We start from the raw sequence: 24,369 nt of genomic DNA, 5'->3' as shown, positions 1-24,369 counted from the left end.
CTTGGCCGCCGAAACATGGCGAGTTTCTGGTTTAACAAACGCAATCAAAACTGACCTAGATACACGGCCGGCTGGCCCTAATAGTGCACGCAGGCACAAGGTACAACTGTCCTGGACTCTTATTGTGGACCGAATACTAGTTGGACTCAAACCTGAACATAGCCACATACTGATACTAGTACTAGTACTAATCCAACTCTCTCGTTCCTCTATCTTATCTAATCACTAATTAACTAATTTAAAAATACGGCACACTGATCACAAAAAGACAAACAAACTAGTACTACTTTCTTGTACGCTCACGTAGATGTGTTTGCCTGCATGGAGTTCTGAATCGTGGCTCGACGTCCTCCGGTGCAACAAGTTGGACAGGAACATGTCCAATGGAAATATGGGTTACCGTCTTGCTGCAATGTTACATCAGTAACTTGTTTCTTTTTCTCATAGCGTCTGGCAGGAACTATATACTTTTTAGTATTTCTCTGATTCACCGACAATATTTTTAACTACATCATTTGGGGTCACATCAAAATTGGTATAAAAAATTGGCAAAGTTGATGCATGCATGCATGGAGTTTTGCTACACTTATGGGTAATTGTTACATGTTGAGCGGTGTTGCATGATGACTTGTGAGTGTTTAATTGGGCATTAGTGGACCATGGGACTCACCCTGATCCGGTTACAGCTTGGTTTCGGTCGGGGAACCACCGTGATGTTTAGTTAGGGTGAAGGGAAATTTCGTAGGATACGGTAAAAAGTTTACATAAGCTAAGAAAACAAAATAATAAGTGCCACACGTGTGCACAAAGCACTTCGGCCCTGATGTTTTCTACAACTAAAGTTGCAATCCAAAAAAGAAAAACAAACCAAAAAAATTGCCCTTCAAAAAGAAAGTTACCATACTTGCCAACTAAAGGGGAAAGTATAAGGTACTCCCGTTCTTGGGGTCCTCCCGGTGCTCCAAGTTTAAAAATAACATTCATAAATGTTTTAAAAATTTCTGAAAAAAATGTGAATGTTCGCAAAGAATGTAGCTACAACCCCTAAAAAGTTCAAGTCCAAACTTGAAATGCACATTAAGAAAAAAAAATGTGAAATCTGGTACGAATAGTGTAAACAAAAAGACAAAATGAACATTGACACTATTCACATCTGGATTTTACATTTTTGTTCCTCAATGTACATTTTGAGTTTGGACCTGAAATTTCTAGGGGTTGGAGTCACATCCCTTGCGAACATTCATATTTTTTTCCAGAATTTTTTGAAACATTGAAGATTTGTTTTTAAACTTGGAGCACCGGAAGTACCCCAAGGATGGGAGTACCAGATATTTTCCCCCAACTAAAGTTGTCATACTCACGTCACTAAACTTGCCATAAAAAATATTTGGAGTTGCCATATGTTCGTACCACACGTGTGGCACTCTCATCAGGGTAAAAAAAGGTTTACATAAGTCTAGCATTTTTGAGCATTGATTCATGTAAAAAAATTGGCAAAGCTGAGAAGCAGAGCTACCTCAGTCAGATAGAAAGTACAACCAAACATGATTTAATACTTGCATTAATTCTCCTGGCCTCTTTGATGCAGGCAGACTTCTATCATTAAAAAGCCATTAAGATTTTACATCACCAAAAGACGTACAAGTTGAAAGAAAAAGGCCACAACTAGGCAGACACAAGCGAAAAGAAGAATAGGATTACATGAAGCAGCCTCATGCTGCACAAATGGACGGCCATCCATACCCCTTGAGTATACCCCGAGCAGCTGTTTCTCATCGATTGCACCCAAAGTCCATGGATGCTCGGGCCTCCTCCCGACGAAGTTAGGAGCACGACGTACGGACTCACGGCGACGAAGGTTCTCTCCAGGAATCGACGGAGAGGGTTCAAGGATGTTCCCAGCGAAGACGATGGCGCCGGACTCCTCCTCGATTACAAAGAAGGCAAAGGGATGGTCAGCAACGAAATCCACGAGAACCGGCGGTGTCTTCGGTGGTGGGGCGCAGCCGCACATTAGGCCGGCGGTCACGGCCGCCGCCTCGGTACCATCCTCGTTCACCTCAATAACAGCCTTGTGGACGATACCGCTCAGAGCCAGCGGCCTGCCGGTGCCGTCGTCCTCCACCATGTTGGACATGTCGGCTCCCGCCACATGGAGTCCCAACCGCCGGAGAATGTCGGACATGTCGGCCGAAAAGGCAAGCTTGAATCTGGGCAGCTTGAAGTCGCCGACGGAGACGAGTCTCGTCGGAAGGTGTGCGCGGATGAAGTCCGGGCTGGACGCGATCCTCTGGACCAGGCCTTGCAGCCCGTCGCGGTCGTCCGGGAGGAAGACGCACATGGAGAACGACGCCGGCGGCGATGACCACACGTGTCCTTGCCTGTAGTCGAGCTTGAGCACCTTGAACCCTTGGTGGCAGGCGATGTACTGCTTCTTGCCGCTCTGCATGAAGGCGACATCAAAGGCGGTGCCGTCGAGGCGGTAGAACTTGTCGTCCTCGGTGTTGCGCTCGCGGAAGGGGGAGTCCCACGTGGCCTTGAAGTAGACGGCGTTGGCCACGACGACGTCCGTCTCAGTGGACACCTGCTGCTCGGTGAGCACCGAGTCGATGAGGTTGTTCGTCGCCGCCGCCGCCCAGGCGTTGATCTGCTTCACGGCTTCTCCTGCTGCAGAGCCGAACACCCAGACGTGATTGGTTAGAACTTAGAAATAATTACCACTGTGTGTAAAAAACATGAGATGAGCAAGGAAGAAGAGAGATTTGTGGCACCGACCTTTTCACGGAAGTCGACGGCGCCGGTTTCCGCCTTGTAGGACTGGGCGGCGGCTTCGCGGAAGGATGGCCTGAGCTTCCGGGTCTCGTCGTGCCACACGCCGCACGCGAAGGAGACGCGCGGCCCGCCGCCCTGTTGGCGCCAAGCCCTAGCTTGCTCTTTGCGTCGGTGCCCAGCTCCCTCGCTCTCTCTCGCTCTCGCACGAACGAAGGTAGAAGAAAAAGAAGACACGGGGCACGGTGGTGTTTTTACGGCGCACATACGTCTGCTGCACGAACGGCTTTTTCCTCGAGCACGAACTCGAACTCACACCACACACGAGCAGTACAACAGAGGGCCTTTTATACCCAGATGCACGCACACCATCCAGCCAACACACCGGCCACTAACTCCACGCACGCATGCACCACACCACATGACCTGGCCACTAACCCACTAGCTACATGCATGCAACTAGATAACGACCTTATCCATGCACTCAAGGACTTGCCAGCTCCACCAGACGCCCCGCTCGTCACAGCCGCGGGACTCGGCTGCCAACGGAACCATGCACGTCAAGATTAGTGTTAACACGCCCGGCGTGCGGTCGACGAGGGCCTGCTCCGAGAGGCCGCGGACGATCTTGGCGAGGTCCTTGCGGGACTTGGCGCCGAGAAGGGCGAGCAGCTGCTGGAGAGTCGCGCCCCGGGCGCCCGCGGACGTGAGGGCGAGCGCGGCGTAGATGGACAGCGGCGAGAAGACGAGGTTGCCGGTCGCGCTCGCCGACGAGAGCTCGCTGATGAGGCGCATGGCGAACGCCGCCAGGCCGGGGCACGCGAGCGCGGTGGTGCGGGCCTTCATCGTGATTCGTGAGCTCGAGATCACGGTCGTTGTCTTTGTGCGTCGACCTAGGTTACGATACGATCGGTGTCAAGGCGATCTATTTATTTGTCGAATCCAATATGGGAACGCCACGGATTGTTTTCTTTTTCGAGTTCTTCACGCATACGTTCTCCCGCGTGCCCATCGGTGTCAAGCACAGCTGAATGCCGATGTCAAAGGAAAAAAAACAAGCACAGCTACCTAACAGAAGTTTCTTTTTAAAGAAGAAGAAGAAGAAGAAGACCTAGCAGAACTAACATCATCCATTTTCCTCCCGGATTGTGCAAGTAGCAATTAGTCACCAGCACATTTGTCATTTCCTTTCTGGCAAGTTTCTTTGCATTAGAGCATCTCCAACGCCCGCCCAACGCGCTGCGCGCTAAAAACTATTTTGCCGCGTGTCCATTGCTTGGTTTGGCGCGGCGGGCAGCGCTGACTTCAGAAACCGCGCTAAAATGCAGCGCGCAAAAATACAGCGCCCGCGACTCTCGCACAAACAACATATGCATTCCAAACACAAGCAAAAAATCAAACACAAACAAAATAAATTAACAATAAATAGATCAATTTCGTTATTACAACTCAAACAAATAGTTTATCGTTCAATACAACAAATAGTTCAATAATACAACAAATAGTTCAACAATCAACATCAAACACACAAATTATGATGCTCTTTGTCGGCCATTCCAAGCCCACCACTCCTTAATGAGATCCTTCTGAAGATTATCATGCGCTGCGGGACGTCGAATGGCATGATAGGAGGCAACAAAACGGGCCACCCTTTCAGCCCTCCGTCGCACTCGCACGGGATGTTCCAAGAGCTCATACTGAGAGTAGTCTACATCTTGACCATGCTCATTCTCGATGATCATGTTGTGCATGATCACACAAGCGTGCATGATGTACCAAGCATCTTTTGATCCCAAAATCTAGCCGGTCCTCTCACAATAGCAAATTGGGCTTGCAAAATCCCAAAAACACTCTCCACATCTTTTCTAACCGCCGCCTGATCATTGTCGAAATCAAGATTTTTCTTACCTTCCGGTTTTTTCAACAACTTCACAAATGTTTGCCACTTTGGGTAGATGCCATCCGCAAGATAGTAGCCATAGTTGTATGTACGGCCATTTGCTACAAACTGCACCGGTGGCAAATCACCATTTGCAATCTTACTCATCAGTGGTGACCGGTTGACAACGTTGATGTCATTCAAAGATCCAGGCATTCCAAAGAAAGCATGCCAAATCCAAGTCTCTTGATCGGCCACCGCTTCAAGGATTATAGTGGAACCCTTTTTTTGGCCGTGGAATTGCCCATGCCATGCCTTTGGACAATTCTTCCAACTCCAATGCATGCAATCTATTGAGCCAAGCATACCTGGGAAGCCGCGAGCTTTGTTCATCTCCAGTAGCCTTGCGGCGTCTTCAGCATTGGGAGATCTCAAATACTCCTGGTCAAACACTTGGATAATTCCGACTGCGAAGCGCTTGACACACATGATGGCTTGGCTCTCACCCATGGCCAAGTGATCATCAACTAGATCAGCCGGGATACCGCATGCCAACATACGCAAAGCGGCTGTCACCTTCTGAAAGGTGCTATGCCCGAGCTCTTGGGCGGCATTCCTCCTTTGCTGAAAAAACCGGTCATGACTCACTACTTTATCTGCAATGCGCCTGAACAACTCGGTGCTCATCCTAAACCGGCGACGAAAGTACGACTCCGGGTATGTGGGATTCTCCATGAAATAGTGTCTCATCAATCTGTTATGGGCATCGATCCTATCCCTCCAAATCTTCTGCCGACCCATAACCGAACCACCGTGCTTCGGTTTTTTATTGATGTGCATAGCTAGGATCATTGCAAGATCCTCCTCCTCTTCCATATTAAATTCTTCTTTGGAAAAATCATACGACGAACTCATCTACAATGTTCAATACTAGGCTATAAAAACTACAATCAACATGCACCAAATTCATGAAGTTTGAGCAATACCTACCTTGCGGGCGTTTTGTCGAACACCTTGCGGGCGTCGAGCGGCAGTGAGCGGCCGGTGCTGTTCGTCGGAGGACTGCCGCGCGCGAGGGGCAGCGTGACTAGAGGGAGACGGAGGAAGCCGCCGCAGCGCGGGGATAGGCCGGGGAAGCGCCGGAACGGTCGCCGGAATAAACGGGGTGGCGCGGGCGGTGGCGGCGCCGCGGCTGGATGGGATAGGTGGAGTTGCGAGCGAGCGGTCGAGAGTCCAGCGCGCGGGAGCGGGCGCAGCAAATAAGCGGCCTGCGATGGCGTTTCGGCCCGCGCGCTGAACTAGATATGCCACGCGCGCGGTTTTTGCGTCTCCGCTGGAGCGTCCGGAGAGGTAGCGCACGCAAAAACACTGATTTTTCAGCGCGGCGCTTATATAGCGCGGCTGTTGGAGATACTCTTAGTCAATACTATTAGCATGAAAATTATCGTACTTGCACATCTATGCACGATTGTAGGATTTCTTTACTTGCGCTTATCATTTCCAAGATCACGCAAATGCGGTCATGGAGAAGATTGCCAAGTTTGTCCACGACATAGACTATAAGGGGCGGATCCAGTGTGTGGTCAAGTTTTACGCGGAAGGGGGCGTCAAGTTCTTCAACTGGCTTGTTCTTCGCAACCGTTGTTGGACCTCTGACAGGCTGGGGCGAAGGGGGCTGCCTCATCAGCCCTGCTATCCTCTTTGCTTGCAAGAGCACGAATGCACGGGTCATCTACTCCTACGATGCTCGTTCGCAAGGTCCGTCTGTTTGAAGTTCTTCGACCAAAAGCATTGGAGTGCCACTGCCCAGAACAACATGCCACGTTGGTGGAATGGTGGACAGTGGCAACTTCTTCAGCCACAACCCCGATCACAAAGCAGTCAACTCTCTAATCATCTTCACATTGCGCTGCTTATGGAAAGAACGAAATAGGAGTCTTCAATGCGGTCGCTGCTCTTGTCAGCGTGGTCGCAAACATCATATAAGGGAGAATGGCACCTTTGGTTGCTCGCCTGGCGGCTCAAGCACGACAATGGTAGGACGACGGGCAATCATGCGAGTTGTAGGTGTATAAGCTTCGGTGTAACCATACTGTACTTTGGTTCTCCATATTCGTTTTGGCCAATCAAACATGGGAGTAAAAGGAGAGTTCAGGCCAATCTCCCGATCTCAGTTTTTTAAGCGTCGTCGAGCCAATACTTTGAATTTCAATTTCTGCAGCTATTTAGTTCTTCTAAAATCTTATAGTTACCTTTTATATTCTTTTCATCTATTAGGTGTCAAGCATTGCAAGATCAGGGTTACCCGAACATTTTTCTTATTTACCTCTGAAACATTGCAGTCATTGGATAAGAATAGCAAACTTCTTGACAATCTGATGGGAAATCTGACATTGATGCTAATGAACTTTATGTGGAGTTGATGTTTCTCTAAAATTTCATTCCAAAAGAAAATATTGGGCCAATTGAAATTCTAAGTTTTTAAAGCGGCATGATTGTTTTCCCCAATGAGAGTATGGCATATACAATTCTAACTACCCCTGTGACTGGCTTCTGCAGAACGAAGATTTTATAAATTGAAGCTATAGAAGTCCTATATGTGCAATACCATGACACAACAAAGACTCGCTGTTTTGGACACAAAAGCAGTGGAGAGTGATCTATCGGAGAAGATTGATTATGAGGATACTATTCAAGATTTTATTACAAAGAACACTAAAAAATAGGTACAATTTTGACATTTCAAATTGCTATCTAAGATATTATGATTGCCGGCAATAATTTTTGCTACATCCATTTAGATATAACCAAAGGCTTTCTCGCTGCAACTGTTGTCTCTGTTTCGCTCAGCAACAAAATATCCTACGGGAAGGATTTTGCAACCAGCGAGTGCTCCGACGAGTGACTTCCGGCGAAGTGATAGCGTTGAGAGCAGCTGTATCCAACGCGGCGCTGACCACGCTGACGAGCCGAAAATAGCAGTCGCCAAACAAGAAATAGACATCACCTGCTTCCTACCGTCTGCAAGTATCAATGGAACAGCTTACAAACTGCAACAGCTAAATTCTTACAATTTCAGTCTTGAATTCTCAGATGCAGAAAACATATTAACGATTCTGTGAATATTTTCACATCATTTGCCACCCATTAAGAGGCATATAAGTTGTCCTCTTCATATTAAAATTTTTATAAATGCACCTTGTATTTTAAGCTATGTCAGTATGGAACAAAACGAATCACCACCTTGGAGATGATTGTACATTCTGAAGATCTGTATTGTTTCTGAGACAACTATATGTGTATTGTTTCTGATTGATATATACATGTATTCCTACCTATGGCCAAAACTTCATTCAATCTTGAATACATGTATATATCAATCAGCTTAAGCACCCTACAATCTACTAAGAGAATGAAAAATGTCAAAGGCAAGAAAGATAAGATGCAGCAGAAAGAAAACAAACTAGGGAAATCAAAATGGCTCAGACATCCAAGGAAGGAATTAGCAGCATTAGCTCTCAAGCCTGGCAGGGCGAAAGCTCTTAGGCGGCATCTGCGAATGTTTTAAGAAACAAGCCTTAGTTCTAACATCATCGCCATTGATTTCCCCAATCAATCACAAAAACATTAAGTGAAGCAAGAAGTGTAATCACAAAAAACGGCTCTGTGTACCGACTGAATCACAGCCACAGGTTCCTATCAAATGTGAAAATCTTTGTTGGCACAATGTAGCATCTCTGGTCAAGGCTTGTGGCTACCTGAGACGTGGCATCGGGCCCAAGAAAACAAGAGAAAAAAACTGCAAGAGAACAAACATCATCGCTAAGTCCCTCAGAGACCCGTTTCAAATCACGCACACAGCCGAATCAAGCCGGTGCAACATCCGAGAGCAAACCACAGAGGTTATGCTACAGTGATGGACACTTCCAGCAGCACAGAAGCGGCTGCTGTTTACAGTGTCATACGGCACTTCCTGGTCTAGTGATCCTCACAGGGACAAGATGAAGCAGTACAAAAAGGAAAGGATGACACAACTTCAAGCAATGCTCAGTGGAAAGAGAAGTCGTTTTTGGTTTGGAGGCTCACGGTGATAGACGCCACCACTGCCAAAAACCTATATGAATCATCATCGCATCACAAGAACACAGGGGAAACAGCTATAAAATCGACAGAAGATGATGGAAAGGTACAGGCTTCAGTGTGTGTAACAACATAATCGATCAACGGCAGACGAATCCACCTCACCGAAATCCGCTAAGATCCTTTCGGACCTGAATCATCACCAGCCAACCAGATCCAATCCTCTTCACAAGAACGAACGATATTAACAGTAGACTAAAAAATGCTGATTCGCGCATGGAATGTCTCCAAAACACCTCCACGAGATCACAATAATACCTCCCTCGAGGACGAGATGTTTGGGTTAAATCCATCTCGCAAACGAAGAAATTGCCTCAAAACACGGAAAAGCTTTGGGACAGAGTGAGTTTGCTTTCCTTCCACACATCAGAAAAAAAGAAAATCTGGCAGAAATTTACGTGCTGTGCCGACGGAAAGGGCCGGGAAAATCATCGAGTAGTCAGATCCAGGTGAGTTGAAAGCCGGCTTGGTGTTCTATCTAGCAAGATGGCAGGACGATTTGCCGATTGGCTGGGACCGTGGGTAACGAGATCCAGACAAGAAGCTGATCTTGCAAAACCGTACAACGTAAAAATAAATCAAACCGAGAAAAACTACGCAGCGAGAAAGAAATCGAAAGAAGATTGACGAACGCCAACGAGGGGATTGAGGGAAGCTGCGGCCGCGCTGAGGAGGCGGCGCGCTCACGATGGGATTATATTGTGCGAGGGTCTGGTTATATATAGCCACCGCCCCACCGGGGTTCCTTGTTAGGGTTTCGGCTTCCGCCGGGCTGACCTGGCCCATGAGATGGGGAACGTGACCGGACCCAGTTCGGCCCAGGTGTGAAGCCTGAATCGCAAGGGCTTCGACCGAGGGAATATGTGAGTTTTTAAGAATTCTCAAAACAAAAGTGAGTTTTTAAGTAATTCTCAAATGATTCTAAAAAAGTAATTCTCAAATGGTGCTAAAAAAGTAATTCTTAAATTTGTCTAAAAAAAGTGAGTTTTTAAGAACCCCTCAAAAAAATGTAAGTCTTTAAGATTGTTTAAAATTATTTAGCAGTTTTGAAGGGATCTGGAAATAATGCAACACATAGATGATATTGGTAATTAAGTGTAAAACTATTTGAATCAATTTTATAATACAGATCGAGAACACAAAAATAAGGGAATTCAATTTTTAATAGTAGTAGTAACTAATGTAAGAGCCTTTTTGTGATTGCCCCGCTCCCTACAACTTAGTTCCGCTCACAAAAAAACAAAAGCAAAAAGGGGTAGCTTCATGTCGTCCTGCTCCATAGAAAAATAGATTTACCCCATTTGAGAACATGAAAAAATGTTTTTCATTAAACCTTTAGGGGGTGCGTCAAAAACTCAGTTTGAAAAGTCCTAGTGGAGTTGGGGGGAAAATGCCCACAACTGTCGCCGGTAAGTGGATATCCCTTGGGTTTCTACGTCACACTGCCCCAAAAGACATTTTCCATCAACATTTCTCGTTCTTGAAGCTTGAGCCGGCTGAAAGTGAAACAAGATAAAATGCTCTATGATGAAGCTGCATCTCCTGGGTGAAACTAGTCCAAAGTGAAATTGATGGAGTGGGACACTCTCCAAAAGGCCCCAAGTTAGGCTTTGCATTTGCCAATTATCAATATTAATATCAGATATTTTTTTAGAAAAGTGTGTGACATGGATAATAACGTTATCTTACATGCCGCAAGATCTCTAATCAAAATTCATAACATGGATTAGGAAAAGAGCAAACAAATTCAACACGAAATTATACCTAATATGTGCCCGTTATCACTATTCACACCAAGCTTGTAATTTCATTCCTAGAGTGATGTTTGAAATTTGGACGTGTTGTGGCTATATGCACTTTTTATGGGTTGTCGACCGACCAACGGTTCAAGACGACCATTAAGGGCTAGGCGAGTGATCGAGCTACCCTCCTTTCTTTTGTATCATCGAGTTATAGGTTTGTGGTGTTTTGTCCCATTTCGAGTTCTGTAGTGAAATAATTTGTGGACCAATGTCTCATCCCATTCGTTACTTTCTCTCTTCATAAGCTGGTTTACCCATCTTAATCTCGAGTGCCTCTTAAATGTGGTAATCTTTAGGCCACTCTTCCTAGGAACCCACTGATCTCTCTGGATTTGAATTTTCTTCCCGTTTCCCACTCTCCAAATCAGACCTTTCTTTAGTAGTTCAAGGCCATGCTCTATACCTCTCCACGTTTGGGAGGCATCCGAGGAGAAGACGGTATCCAACAGGTTACCCTTGGGATAATATTTAGATTTTAAGACCCTCGCACACAAACTGTTTGGGTTTTGGAGAAGACGCCAACCTTGTCTCGCTAAGAGAGCTTGGTTGAAAATTTGCATGTCGCGGAAACCAATCCCTCCCGCTCTTTTGGCTTGATCATTTGTTCCCATGCCATCCAATGAACTTTTCTTTGTCCATCCTCCTCTCCCCACCAGAATTCTCTGATTAGACGCTCGTATTTCTCACAGAAACCCACCGAGAACTTGAACACACCCATAGCAAATGTAGGCAGCGCTTGTACAATTGACTTAACATTCACCTCTTTTGCTGCAAAGGACATGTGTCGTCCGGCCCAGTCACTACACATCTTTAGGAATCTATCCATGATAGGTTGAAAATGTTCATCTTTCATCCTACCCTCCGGGGTTGGGAGCCCCAAATATTTACTTTCGAAGGTAGAGGAGTCACAGGCTAGAATCTGCTTAATTTCATCTTGCAGAGCACTAGGGCAATGCTCACTAAATAGAATGGAACATTTGCTGCTGCTCAGCAGTTGGCCTGTACACCTTTGAAACAATGTTGAAGCCCTTTTTACTGCTCTGGCTTGGTCACAGGAGGCCTTAAAGAACACCAAACTTTCATCCGCAAATAGTAGGTTTGATGTCCTCGGGCTATTGCGAGCCACCTTCACCGGAGATTGATTTCCTCCTCGAATCTCATTATTAAAAATGGTAGCAAGCCCATCAACGACAAACAGAAATAAATATGGGCTTAGAGGGTCACCTTGTCTAAAGCCTCTCGAGGGGATAAAAGGTTCCAGTACTTCACCATTCATTTTCACCGAGAACCTGACTGATTTTACACATTTCATTACCCAACTGATCCAAAGCGCACTAAAACCCAACCTCTCCATAGGCCCTCCAAGAAGTCCCAATCCACCTTGTCATACGCTTTGGCGAGTTCTAATTTGTAGGCACAGTGCGTGTTATGGGGATTCTTGTTGTGCTGAATTTTATGAAAACATTCAAAGCTATGATGGCGTTATCCGTTATCATCCTCCCCGAGATGAACGCGCTTTGGGTTTCTGAGATAAACTCATCCAACAGCGGTCGCAAGCGATTTACCAAGCATTTGGATATGACCTTGTAAATTACGTTGCAAAGACTAATTGGGCGGAAGTCTTTCAAACATTGCGGATTCTTCCCCTTGGGAATGAGTACAATGGATGTGTCATTGATCCCTTCAGGCATGGTTCCAATGGATGTGCGAATTGGTACGATTGACTCGAATTTAAAAAGTTCCCATCAGCAAAAGAAGATTCGTCTAAAATATTGCCATGTTGTTCTCATTTGATAACAAACAAAGAGAGAATTGAGACTAAATCACCATCTTTTTTTGGGGGGTAAAATCACAAATTTCTTTACTCCAAGTTTCTTCTCCAAAACCCAAACTCTCGTTCGCTCGCCTAACCACGAAGAACCTCTGCTACTGCTACTCGCGGTGGAGTTGTTGGAATTCTCCGAAGAGGAAGTGTGATGTAGCACAGCCACAGAAAGTATTTCCCTGAGTTAGGAACCAAGGTTTATCGAACCAATGGGAGACACCAAGCTAGTAATGTTGGCGGTACATACACATAAACAACAAATTGTTTGCACCTAACAAAGGCAAGAGGGTTGCAAATCCCCTTGTTCTTGCCAGTTACAAAATTAAAAGCAAATAGTGATAGGGCAAAGCGGCAAGAAAGTAAAATAGCAAATTGAGCAATTGTAGGAGTTTTGTATTGATGAAAGATAGACTTGGGGGCATATGTTCACTAGTGACAACTCTCTCTTTTCTCGAATACGCACGAGTGTGCGTATCATTCATTAAAGAAGAAACGGGAAGACTCCCAAGTCCACAATTATAACAAAATTTACATGCCGAGTTTACCCGACACCACCACCCAAGCCTCACTGCTACTCCTCACGATCTAGCCTACCAACGTCCACCTGAAAGCCTAATGCATTGCCTTTCATGAGGCTAGCTTTAGCCCACAGGATCCCCTCCTCTCTAATCCTAAGAAATATCGCAGGTAGAGATGGTGTTGCACCATTGAACATGATGTCATTGCGGTGCTTCCACAACATCCACATCCCAAGGAGACATTTCGCCCTAGTCGATTTGCGGTCAGCTGGGCTTAGATCCTGTCTGGAGCACCAATCGCCAAGGCCTTCATCCACTAGAGGTTCAAAATCATGTTTGCCCGTGATTCCTCCCATCCAATGCCAAACTTGCTTAGGAAAGACACAACCCACTAGTAGATGCTCGATGGTCTCTTCATGTTGGTTGCAGAGAGGGCATGTGTCTTGATGTGGCAATCCGCGGCGTGCCAAACGATCGGACATCCAGCAACGGTTCTTGAGAGCCAGCCATGCAAAAAAGCGGCACTGAAGGGGTGCCCTAGACTTCCAGTTGAAGGTCGTCGTAGGTGAGACCTCCAGCCCCATGAATCTAGCCGCGTAAGCCGACTTGGCCGAGTACTGGCCATTCTATTCCCAAGACCAAGTCACAACGTCGTCAATGCCGGCACTCAACTGGCGGCCAGCAATCAGCTGCCACAACCGAAGGAACTCCTGCAGCGCCTGGGGAGAAAGGTCTGGGCCGATGTTGCTAGCCCAACTGTCATTCTGCAACGCATCACAAAGTAGCTTCGTCCTCCTGATCCAGTCCGGTATTAGACTATGCACCGCTGGAGTGATCTCCTAGATCCTCCAACCATTGATCCATCTAGCATCCCATAAAAGTGTGTTGCTGCCGTTACCCACAGTAGTGTAAGTTGCTGCCTGAACCAATTGCAACACCTCTGGCGGCACCGAGATATGTGGAACTCCGACCAAGGCTTGCTCCTGTCCGCCCTTTGTAACCAAGCCCAGCGAGCCCGCAGGGCCTTGTTGAGCCATTGCAAGTTTGGGATCCCTAAGCCACCTGTCCACTTAGGTCTGCAGGCCACATCCCAGGCCACGGAGCAATTGCCCCCCTTGGCATCCTTCTTTCCACACCACAAGAAGCCACGACAGATCTTGGCAAGGACGGCTAGGGTCTTAACCAGGAGATCAAGTGCCAGCACGGAGTGAACCGGGATCGCACAGAGCACTGACTGGATGAGGAGCAGTCTCCCACTTTTCGGCATCATGGTAGCCTTCCATCGGGGCAGACAATCTCCCACCCGATCCACCAGGGGTTGCAACTGGGCTGCACTTTGTTTCCTAAGCGTGAAAGGCAGTCCCAGGTACTTGCACGAAAACGGAATAGCTGGTCAGCCCAGCATAGCGGATAACAATTCAGCCTCTTCCTGAGAACACCTGATGGGAAGCACATCGCTCTTGGCCATGTTTATGATTAATCCGGATGCTTGTCCAAAAAGGTGCAAGATCGCCCTACAATTTTCTTCCTCAAGGTTGTTTGGTTTGAAGGTCATGACATCGTCAGCAAACATCGAGACACGTTGGCGCAAGCCGGAGCGAGCTAGGGGATCCAGGAGACCCTCGGCCATAGCAAACTGGAAGAGGGCACGAAGGGGCTCCCTGCAAAGGATGAAGAGCATAGGCGAGAGTGGATCCCCTTGTTTGAATCCTGACACGCCAAGATCGGTTTGCCTGGAATCCCGTTGATCATGATTCGCGTGGAGGAAGTGGCCAAGAGTCCACAAATCCACGTCATCCACCTCTCTCCAAAGCCCAACCTCTGCATGACCTGGAGTAAAAAGGGCCATTGGATGGAGTCGAACGCCTTTGTGATGTCGAGCTTTAATAGTGCCGATGGAATCCGTAGGGCATGGAGACGTCCTGTCGTGCATTGCACAAGCATGAAGTTATCGTGAAGTGTTCGTACCTTGACAAACGCACTTTGGTGGGCACCCACGAGCTTCGGCAGCTCCACTGCAAGCCTTGAGGCTAGAATCTTGTCAAGGATCTTGATCGGTCCATTCACCAAGCTAATAGGCCGAAAATCTTTTATGTCCACGGCTCCAGCCACCTTAGGAAGAAGAGACACTAGCGCCTTATTAATGGCGGCCACCCCCCTCGTATCTCCACGATGAAAATGCTCCAACGCACACATGAAATCCTCCTTAATGATGTGCTAGCAAGTAACGAAAAAGCGGCCAGTGAACCCGTCCGGGCCGGGTGCCTTATCAAGGGGCATCAACTTGATGATCCTTTCCACTTAATCCATGGCAAAAGGCTCTTCGAGGCTTGAGAGATCAATAGATGGGAGATCAAGCATGTCGAGGTTTATCGTGGCCTCCCTGGGCGGGGCACTCCCAAGGAGGTCCGAGTAGTATTCATCCAACAAATCTGCGATGCTGTCCTGACCTGTGTGAAGGACTCCATTATGCTGCATGGACGTGACCACATTCTTCCTCTGCCTATGTCGGGCCTGCTTCTGAAAAAACGCAGTGTTGGCATCCCCTTCAGTCAGGTACAGCAGCCGGGATCGTTGCCTCACAATGGTTCTCTCGAGCGAGCACGGCCCGAGCAGTTTCTTCTTCAACACTTTACGCAGCGCATGCTGATACGTCCATTTTGCATCATGTTTTCTTACTGTTATTTATAATGTTTTATCCATAATAATGCTTTTGGAGTAATTCTAATGCCTTTTCTCTCATAATTTACAAGGTACACACAACGAGGGATAATTCCGGCAGCTGGAAATCTGGACCTTGAAAAGCTACGTCAGGCCACCTATTCTGCACAACTCCAAGCAAGCTGAAACTTGACGGAGATTTTTTATGGAATATATACGAATTATTGGAGCAGATAAATACCAGAGGGGCCCACCAGGTGGGCACAACCCACCTGGGCGCGCCAGGGAGCCCAGGCGCGCCCTGGTGGGTTGTGCCCTCCTCGGCCCACCTCCGTGCCCATCTTCTGGTATATAGGTCATTTTGATCTAGAAAAAATAAGGAGAAGACTTCCGGGACGGAGCATCTCTGTCTCGAGGCGGAACTTGGGAAGGAGCACTTTTGCCCTCCGGTGGAGCGATTCCGCCGGGGGAACTTCCCTCCCGGAGGGGGAAATCATCGTCCTCATCATCACCAACAACTCTCCCATCTTGGGGAGGGCAATCTCCATCAACATCTTCAACATCACCATCTCATCTTAAACCCTAGTTCATCTCTTGTGTTCAATCTTGTTACCAGAACTATAGATTGGAGCTTGTGGGTGACTAGTAGTGTTGATTACATCTTGTAGTTGATTACTGTATGGTTTATTTGGTGGAAGATTATATGTTCAGATCCATTATGCTATTTAATACTCCTATGATCATGAACATGTTTATCATTTGTGAGTAGTTACTTTTGTTCTTGAGGCCACGGGAGAAATCATGTTGCAAGTAATCATGTGAATTTGATATGTGTTCGATATTTTGATAGTACGTATGTATGTTGTGATTCCCTTAGTAACGTCGACTACATGACACTTCACCATATTTGGGCCTAAGGGAATGCATTGTGGAGTAGCAATTAGATTATGGGTTGTGAGAGTGACGGAAGATTAAACCCCAGTTTATGCGCTATTCCGTAAGGGACCGATTGGATCCGAAGTTTAATGCTATGGTTAGAATTTATTCTTAATACTTTTCTCATAGTTGCGGATGCTTTCGGGAGGGTTAATCATAAGTAGGAGTTTTGTTCAAGTAAGAACAACACCTAAGCACCGGTCCACCCACATATCAAATTATTAAAGTAGCGAACATGAATTAAACCAACATGATGAAAGTGACTAGATGAAAATCCCGTGTACCCTCAAGAACGCTTTGCTCATCATAAGAGACTGTTTTGGCCTGTCCTGTGCCTCAAAAGGATTGGGATACCTTGCTGCATATTTGTTACTACTATCGTTACTTGCTCATTACAAATTATCTTGCTATCAAACTACTCCGCTACTTACAATTTCAGCACTTGTAGACATTACCTTACTGAAAACTACTTGTCATTTCCTTCTGCTCCTCGTTGGGTTCGACACTCTTACTTATCGAAAAGAGCTACAATTGATCCACTATACTTGTGGGTCATCAAGGCTATTTTCTGGCGCCGTTGCCAGGGAGTGAAGCGCCTTTGGTAAGGAAACATTTATATAGTGTGCTGAAATTTATTGTCACTTGTTACTATGGAAAACAATCCTTTGAGGGCTTTGTTCGGGGTATCTTCACCTCGACCGGAACCAAAATTATCTACCCCTCAACCTACTGCACCTAATGAAAATATTGAATATGAAATTCCTCCGGGTATGATAAAACAACTGCTAGCTAATCCTTATGCAGGAGATGGAACCGAACATCCTGATATGCACTTGATATATGTGGAACAAATTTGTGGATTGTTTAAGCTTGCAGGTGTAACGCCCGGATAATCAAGCTACAGTAATCCCACGCTAATGGTGCCACATCACCACAGTTACTGTTGCTAATCTACCGTTAGGTCCAACCGTTTCAAATTTCAAATTAATGTCGACAATAAAAGTTTTTCAAAAATTGAAACAAAAATGTTCGGTGGGTGCCGAATATTACAAGGGTAATTATAATAAAGAAAACATATTTTTATAAAATGCCTAAATAAATTAAATTGAAATAAAACAGAAAAGCAAATAAATAAAAGAAAAGAAATTACAAAAAAAGAAAACAGAACAAAAAAAAGGGAAGGAGCCCCCCCACTAGACCCTGGCCCAACTGGGCCGACCCCAGGCCCAGCCGGCCTGGCCCACCTCGCTCGGTCGTTCCCTCCCCTTCCCTGTTCCCCCGACCGGGGTCGGAACAGGGGCAGGTCCCCGCCGCACCCCCTCGCCGGCGACGGGGGGAGGATAAGGCCGCCACGCCCCGCCCCCCCCGATAGCGCCTCCCACTCGCCCCCACTCTCGCCCTCGGTTCCTGCGCCTCTCCTTCCTCCCTCAGCTCCACCTCGTTCCCACCGCAACCGAGCGCCACCGTCGCCATGGCTGCGCCATAGCCGCGGCCACCGAGCCCCGTTCTCCTCCCCGACGTGTCCATGAGCTCTGCCGCGTCGAGCCCGTCCTCCTCGACCACGGGCCCGAGCCCCGGGAACCCTGCATCGACCACGCGCCATCTTCTTCCTCGTCGGATCCCTGCCGCCGTTCGCCATCGGTTCCGACTGCACCACGCCTTCCCCGCGCCCACTCTAAACGGCTACGCCCCGCTGTGAGCTCTTGCTCCTCCTCCCCCTCTCCATTAGCTCGCTAGCTTGCCGTAGCCACCGCACCGCATTAGGCCGCACCCTCCGCCACCTGGCCTTGTCGCCGGCGTGACCACGGCGACCTTTTGGTCCCGTTCGTGCCTCCATTGCCTTGTCCGCACCGTGTAGGCCTCGCCCCGCTCTTCGGTTTGCCCCAGTTCGCACCGTAGCCCCGCCTCTGCCGCACGCCCGAACCACCCCGCCGCCGGCGAGCTCCTGGCGCTCCGCTCCGACCTCCCCAGCACCCCGCACCGCCACCGTTCGACGCGCGGCGTTGAGCCGCGTCGAATGCAAGCAACCGCGGCCCCTGGGACCCCCTGTGCGCTAAACCCGAGCCGAGCCCGCCGCGCGCCCCCGCGATTTGGCTCGCCAGAGCTGTTCCGGCACCGTCCGCCGACGTGGCTAAGTGGGCCCCCCCTGGGTCGCTGCCAGTGGGTCCTGGTGGCCCAGTTGACTGGGTTGACCCCAGTCAACTGCTGACTGGGCAGCCCAGTGTCACTGTCATGCGGGCCCCGCCGCGTAAGTAAACTAAATAAAATGTTTTTATAAATAAAACTAATTAATTAATCTAAATAGGCACTGACAGGTGGGGCCTACCTGCTAATAACATTGTTTAAGTTAGTTATAAAACTTTGTTAGTGCCCTGTCAATGACATGTGGGTCCCACTGGACCCACCTGTCTGGTTTGACTGGTCAGCCGACCTGTTGACCTGCTGACGTCAGCGTTACCTCATGCTGACGTCATAATTCATTTTTGCTAAATTCAAATAATTCCAGAAATTCAAATAATCTTTGAAAATTCATATCTTTTAAACCGTAACTCGGATGAAAATGTTTTCTACATGAAAGTTGCTCAGAACGACGAGACGAATCCGGATACGCAGTCCGTTCGTCCACCACACCTCACTAACCTATCGAACTCGCAACTTTCCCCCTCCGGTCCGTCTGTCCGAAACGCGAAACAGCGGGAATACTTTCCCGGATGTTCCCCCCTTCGCCGGTACCACCTACTGTCGCGTTAGGACACACCTAGCACTGCTCATTGTCATGTCACGCATCGTCATGTTTATGTTTGCATTGTATTTACTGTTTCTTCCCCCTCTTCTCTCCGGTAGACTACGAGACCGACTCTGCTGCTGCCCAGTTCGACTACGGAGTTGACGACCCCTCCTACTTGCCAGAGCAACCAGGCAAGCCCCCCCTTGATCACCAGATATCGCCTATTCTTCTCTATACTGCTTGCATTAGAGTAGTGTAGCATGTTACTGCTTTCCGTTAATCCTATACTGATGCATAGCCTGCCCTTGCTTCTACTGTTGTTACCTTTACCTGCAATCCTACATGCTTAGTATAGGATGCTAGTTTCCATCAGTGGCCCTACATCCTTGTCCGTCTGCTGTGCTATACTATCGGGCCGTGATCACTTGGGCGGTGATCACGGGTATATACTTATATACTATATACATGACACATGTGATGACTAAAGTCGGGTCGGCTCGTAGGAGTACCCGCAAGTGGATCTTTGTGGCGGAGCGACAGGCAAGTTGAGACCGCCTAGGTGAGAGGTGGCCCTGGCCCTGGTCGACGTTCGCGGTTACTTAACACGCTTAACGAGATCTTGGTATTTGATCTGAGTCTGGCCATTTGGTCTATACGCACTAGCCATCTACGCGGGAGTAGTTATGGGTATCCCGGCGTCGTGGTATCAGCCGAAGCTCTTTTTGACGTCAGCGACGGAGTGGCGCGCGCCGGATTGGACTGGAACGCCACTAGGCTAGGTCTGCTTCCGGCCGCCCTCGCAACATGCAGGTGTGCAATGGGCGATGGGCGAACCCTGCGCGCATAGGATTTAGACCGGCGTGTTGACCTCTCGGTTGAGCCTAGGTGGGGCTGCGACGTGTTGATCTTCCGAGGCCGGGCATGACCCAGAAAAGTGTGTCCGGCCAAATGGGATCGAGCGTGTTGGGTTATGTGGTGCACCCCTGCAGGGAAGTTTATCTATTCGAATAGCCGTGTCCCTCGGTAAAAGGACGACCCGGAGTTGTACCTTGACCTTATGACAACTAGAACCGGATACTTAATAAAATACACCCTTCCAAGTGCCAGATACAACCCGGTGATCGCTCTCTAACAGGGTGACGAGGAGGGGATCGCCGGGTAGGATTATGCTATGCGATGCTACTTGGAGGACTTCAATCTACTCTCTTCTACATGCTGCAAGATGGAGATGGCCAGAAGCGTAGTCTTCGACAGGACTAGCTATCCCCCTTTTATTCTGGCATTCTGCAGTTCAGTCCACTGATATGCCCCTTTACACATATACCCATGCATATGTAGTGTAGCTCCTTGCTTGCGAGTACTTTGGATGAGTACTCACGGTTGCTTCTCTCCCTCTTTTCCCCCTTTTCCTTTCTATCTGGTTGTCGCAACCAGATGCTGGAGTCCAGGAGCCAGACGCCACCGTCGACGACGACACCTACGACACTGGAGGTGCCTACTACTACGTGCAGCCCGCTGACGACGACCAGGAGTAGTTAGGAGGATCCCAGGCAGGAGGCCTGCGCCTCGTTCGATCTGTATCCCAGTTTGTGCTAGCCTTCTTAAGGCAAACTTGTTTAACTTATGTCTGTTCTTAGATATTGTTGCTTCCGCTGACTCGTCTGTGATCGAGCACTTGTATTCGAGCCCTCGAGGCCCCTGGCTTGTATTATGATGCTTGTATGACTTATTTATGTTTTAGAGTTGTGTTGTGATATCTTCCCGTGAGTCCCTGATCTTGATCGTACAGATTTGCGTGCATGATTAGTGTACGGTCAAATCGGGGGCGTCATAAGTTGGTATTAGAGCCGACTGCCTGTAGGAATCCCCCTTTCCACACTCCTTGGCCGAAGTCGAGTCTAGACATTACAAAACTTTTACTAACATGGCTGTGTGTCTTACGGGCCCACGTCGCCATTGGGTGGTACTAGGATCTTTTACTCCTCGACCTTTACTCTGGGACTCTGAACTCTCTTCTACTCGGGTTAAACGAATTTACTAACTCTAACACTAGGATCCCGTGACCGCATTCACCCCAGAGTTGGATAAGCCATAGTTGTTTCTTAGAATAGTATTTTGAACAATTCACACACTGTCATTTGACTCCTTTGAAACGTCTTTGCTTTCAGATGGAACCCACGAGGCAGGTCGTGCGCCACACGACGGCCATTGGTGCCTCGGGATCACCTGCGGTGCTAGCTGAGATGATGACCTATCTGGGTTATCGCTGGCACCCTGAGTACACCGTCTACAAGGAGTACCAGGACTTTAACCAGGAGCAGTACCGTGCCATCGTCCACCTCTACTCGCGGGAGTATGACTCCACTACTGTGCTGCACACCGCACATGGTGTTGGTGTGACCATCGATATGGCTGTCCACGATGCTGCCTATGCTGCTCTGACACGTCTTCGTGCAGAGTATCGGGAGTTGGACACCTCCCCTTTCAGGCACATTGCTATTGCATCTGATGTTGGTGCGGAGGGATACTATACTGCTGCCTACTCCACTGTCACCCGAGAGCCCTTCTACCATCAGAACCTGGTTCTGCATGCTGATGGGCTGGATCGAGCTAACCGAGCTCTTCGCCACGAGATGTACACCACCCGTCAGCACCTTTACCGTGCTCTGACGCTGCTGCACCCCTTTGTCCGATCTGGACAGCTATCGCGTACTGCGATCTACCCAGCCAGGACCGTGATGCCCCACGGTGTCGGTTGGCCAGAGGTGGGAGGCTACTCTCCCGCACTTGGTCCTCTTCTGCCACCTGAGCGTCGGGCTCTACATCTGAGTATCCGCGGCCCCCAGTCTGCTGACGTGGAGGGCTATCCGTTGCCTCACTACCAGCTGTCGGGCTACGATTACCTCCACAGTACCTCTTGGGACTGATGTAGGCTTGCTTGTAGTGTTAGATGCATTCGCCGCGAGCCTGTGTGCCGCCTATGATGTTTTAGTCTATGTACTGAACTCTATGCATGACCCCTTTTGTAAGTTATGCCGACTACTATGTAGTAGCTATCGTGCTCCTTTCATTATGCATGTTTCATCATGAATGATTCTTGTCTTTGCAAATTTCTCAATGCTGAACTACCCCTGTTATATATTAGCAGGATGGTTAGACCAGGTGGTCGTGGTAGTGGTGGCAATGCCCCACCACCACCTGAGTACATGGCTGGTATGATCCAACAGTTCGAACTGAACCGCCAATTCATGGAAAATATGATGGCTCAGTTTCCTCGCCCCAATATGGACCAGCAACCAACCCCAGTAACTCTGCAGGATTTCATGCGCCTGAACCCAACTGTGTACCGCAGCTCAACTCAGCCTCTGGATGCTGATGACTGGCTCCGTGACATCACCTATGAGATGGAGTCTGCCGATGTAGCCCCTGCCAGCTATGTCAACTTTGCTTCCTTCTTTCTGAAGGGACCCGCAGCTCAATGGTGGGACAGCCACATGCGTACTCTGCCAGCTGGAACAATCATCACCTGGCCAGACTTCCAAGCTGCTTTCCGTGCCCGCTTCATTCCTCAGGGAGTCATGGACCGGAAGAAGCGTGAGTTCCGCAACCTCACCCAAGGCAACAAAACTGTTGAAGCTTATCAACGGGAGTTTCTGTAGTTGTCTCGCTATGCTGAAGAGGACATTGCAACTGATGCACGCAGACAGGAGAAGTTCCGTGATGGCCTTCAAGCTGACATCAAGCTCGCACTTCTATTGCATGACTTTGCTGATTTCGCCACCTTGGTGAACAAGGCCATCAATGTCGAAACTGGTCTGCAGGAATACCAGAGCTCTCACAGGCGCAACCGTGACACGGGCTCATCTTCGGGCTCGCCCTCACAGAAGCGTAAGATATGGATCCCGAACAGCATGTACCGTCCAAATGCATCTGCCCCAAGGCAGACCTATGCTGCACCTCGTCTGCCTCCACCACCATCTAGGTAGTCAAGACTTCCAGCCCCACCGTCCCAAGCCCCTGTTCCCACTCCCAATAATGGCTTGTGCTTCAGGTGTGGTCAACCAGGACACCGTGCTAGAAAATGCAACCAGAACCAGAATCAACTGGCCCTTCCAGCAACTGGCCGTGGTAACAACCAGCCCCGCAACAACAATGCTAAGTCTTATGGTCGTGCTCATGCCAACCACGTTGATCTCAACGAAGCTCAAGACCAGCCTGCTACTGTGATGGTACACTCCTCGTAAATTCAGTACCAGCATCCGTTTTGTTTGATACAGGTGCATCACATTCATTCATGTCAGAAGATTTTGCATTCATGCATGGCATTAGAAGCGAAGACATGAATGCTTCACTATTAGCACACACCCCTGCGGGCCAATGTCGAACCTCCATGATTTGCAACGACGTCCTCGTTGAAATTGAAGGACTCGAATTTCTTGTCTCTCCCATCGTACTGAAGTCCTGTAGCATTGATCTCATTCTGGGAATGAATTGGTTAAAAGCGCATACTGCTTCAATCATTTGCACCACTGAGACCGTCCATCTGCTACACCCTTCAGATGAGATAGTTACTTACCAAGCCCATCTGGTGCAAAATGTCGAGGCAAGGCTCTATGCATTGAATGCATTGAATGCTGCACCACTCGAGGGCATTGAAAACATTCCCGTCGTGCGTGAATTCCTCGACGTCTTTCCTGAAGAACTTCCAGGGATTCCCCCTGCTAGAGCTGTCGAATTCATCATCGACTTGAAACCAGGCACCACTCCTATAGCCAAGCGACCCTAAAAGATGCCGCCGCATGAACTCCTCGAGCTTAAGGAGGAAATCGACAATTCTCTTCGCAAAGGATTCATTCGCCCAAGTTGCTCTCCTTGGGGAGCACCTTCTCTCTTTGTCAAGAAGAAGGATCGGACTAACCAATTGGTTCAAGACTACCGTCCTATAAACCAAGCTACCATTCAGAATAAATACCCTCTTCCTCGGATCAATGATCTGTATGATCAACTGGCGGGTTCGTCAGTGTTCTCTAAGCTCGACTTGAGGTTGGGTTACCACCAGATCCGTGTTCGCGAAGAGGATATCCCAAAGACCGCCTTCGTGACTCGATATG

The 24,369-nt window shown here is 48.4% G+C and overlaps 3 non-coding genes and 3 pseudogenes across 3 annotated transcripts; all 6 read right to left on the bottom strand.

The window, feature by feature from the left end:
• Nucleotides 1–1,594: 1,594 nt before the first annotated feature.
• Nucleotides 1,595–3,751, bottom strand: LOC123074139 (putative serpin-Z5; annotated as a pseudogene).
• A 4,375-nt stretch (nt 3,752–8,126) lies between these two features.
• Nucleotides 8,127–8,247, bottom strand: LOC123081125 (small nucleolar RNA SNORD14). Its single transcript, XR_006438639.1, has one exon. It is a non-coding gene; the product is annotated as a small nucleolar RNA SNORD14 (small nucleolar RNA).
• Nucleotides 8,248–8,289: 42 nt separating this feature from the next.
• Nucleotides 8,290–8,426, bottom strand: LOC123081235 (uncharacterized; annotated as a pseudogene).
• Nucleotides 8,427–8,474: 48 nt separating this feature from the next.
• On the bottom strand, nt 8,475–8,646 carry LOC123081208 (uncharacterized; annotated as a pseudogene).
• A 44-nt stretch (nt 8,647–8,690) lies between these two features.
• On the bottom strand, nt 8,691–8,784 carry LOC123081214 (small nucleolar RNA Z152/R70/R12). The gene has a single exon (XR_006438690.1). It is a non-coding gene; the product is annotated as a small nucleolar RNA Z152/R70/R12 (small nucleolar RNA).
• A 54-nt stretch (nt 8,785–8,838) lies between these two features.
• On the bottom strand, nt 8,839–8,937 carry LOC123081213 (small nucleolar RNA R11/Z151). The gene has a single exon (XR_006438689.1). It is a non-coding gene; the product is annotated as a small nucleolar RNA R11/Z151 (small nucleolar RNA).
• Nucleotides 8,938–24,369: the final 15,432 nt, after the last annotated feature.

This window comes from Triticum aestivum, chromosome 3D, assembly GCF_018294505.1.
Source record: "Triticum aestivum cultivar Chinese Spring chromosome 3D, IWGSC CS RefSeq v2.1, whole genome shotgun sequence".
In the NCBI taxonomy this organism is placed as follows: domain Eukaryota; kingdom Viridiplantae; phylum Streptophyta; class Magnoliopsida; order Poales; family Poaceae; genus Triticum; species Triticum aestivum.
The sequence above is the reverse complement of the archived record's forward strand: the minus strand, read 5'-3'. Positions and strand labels throughout refer to the sequence as shown.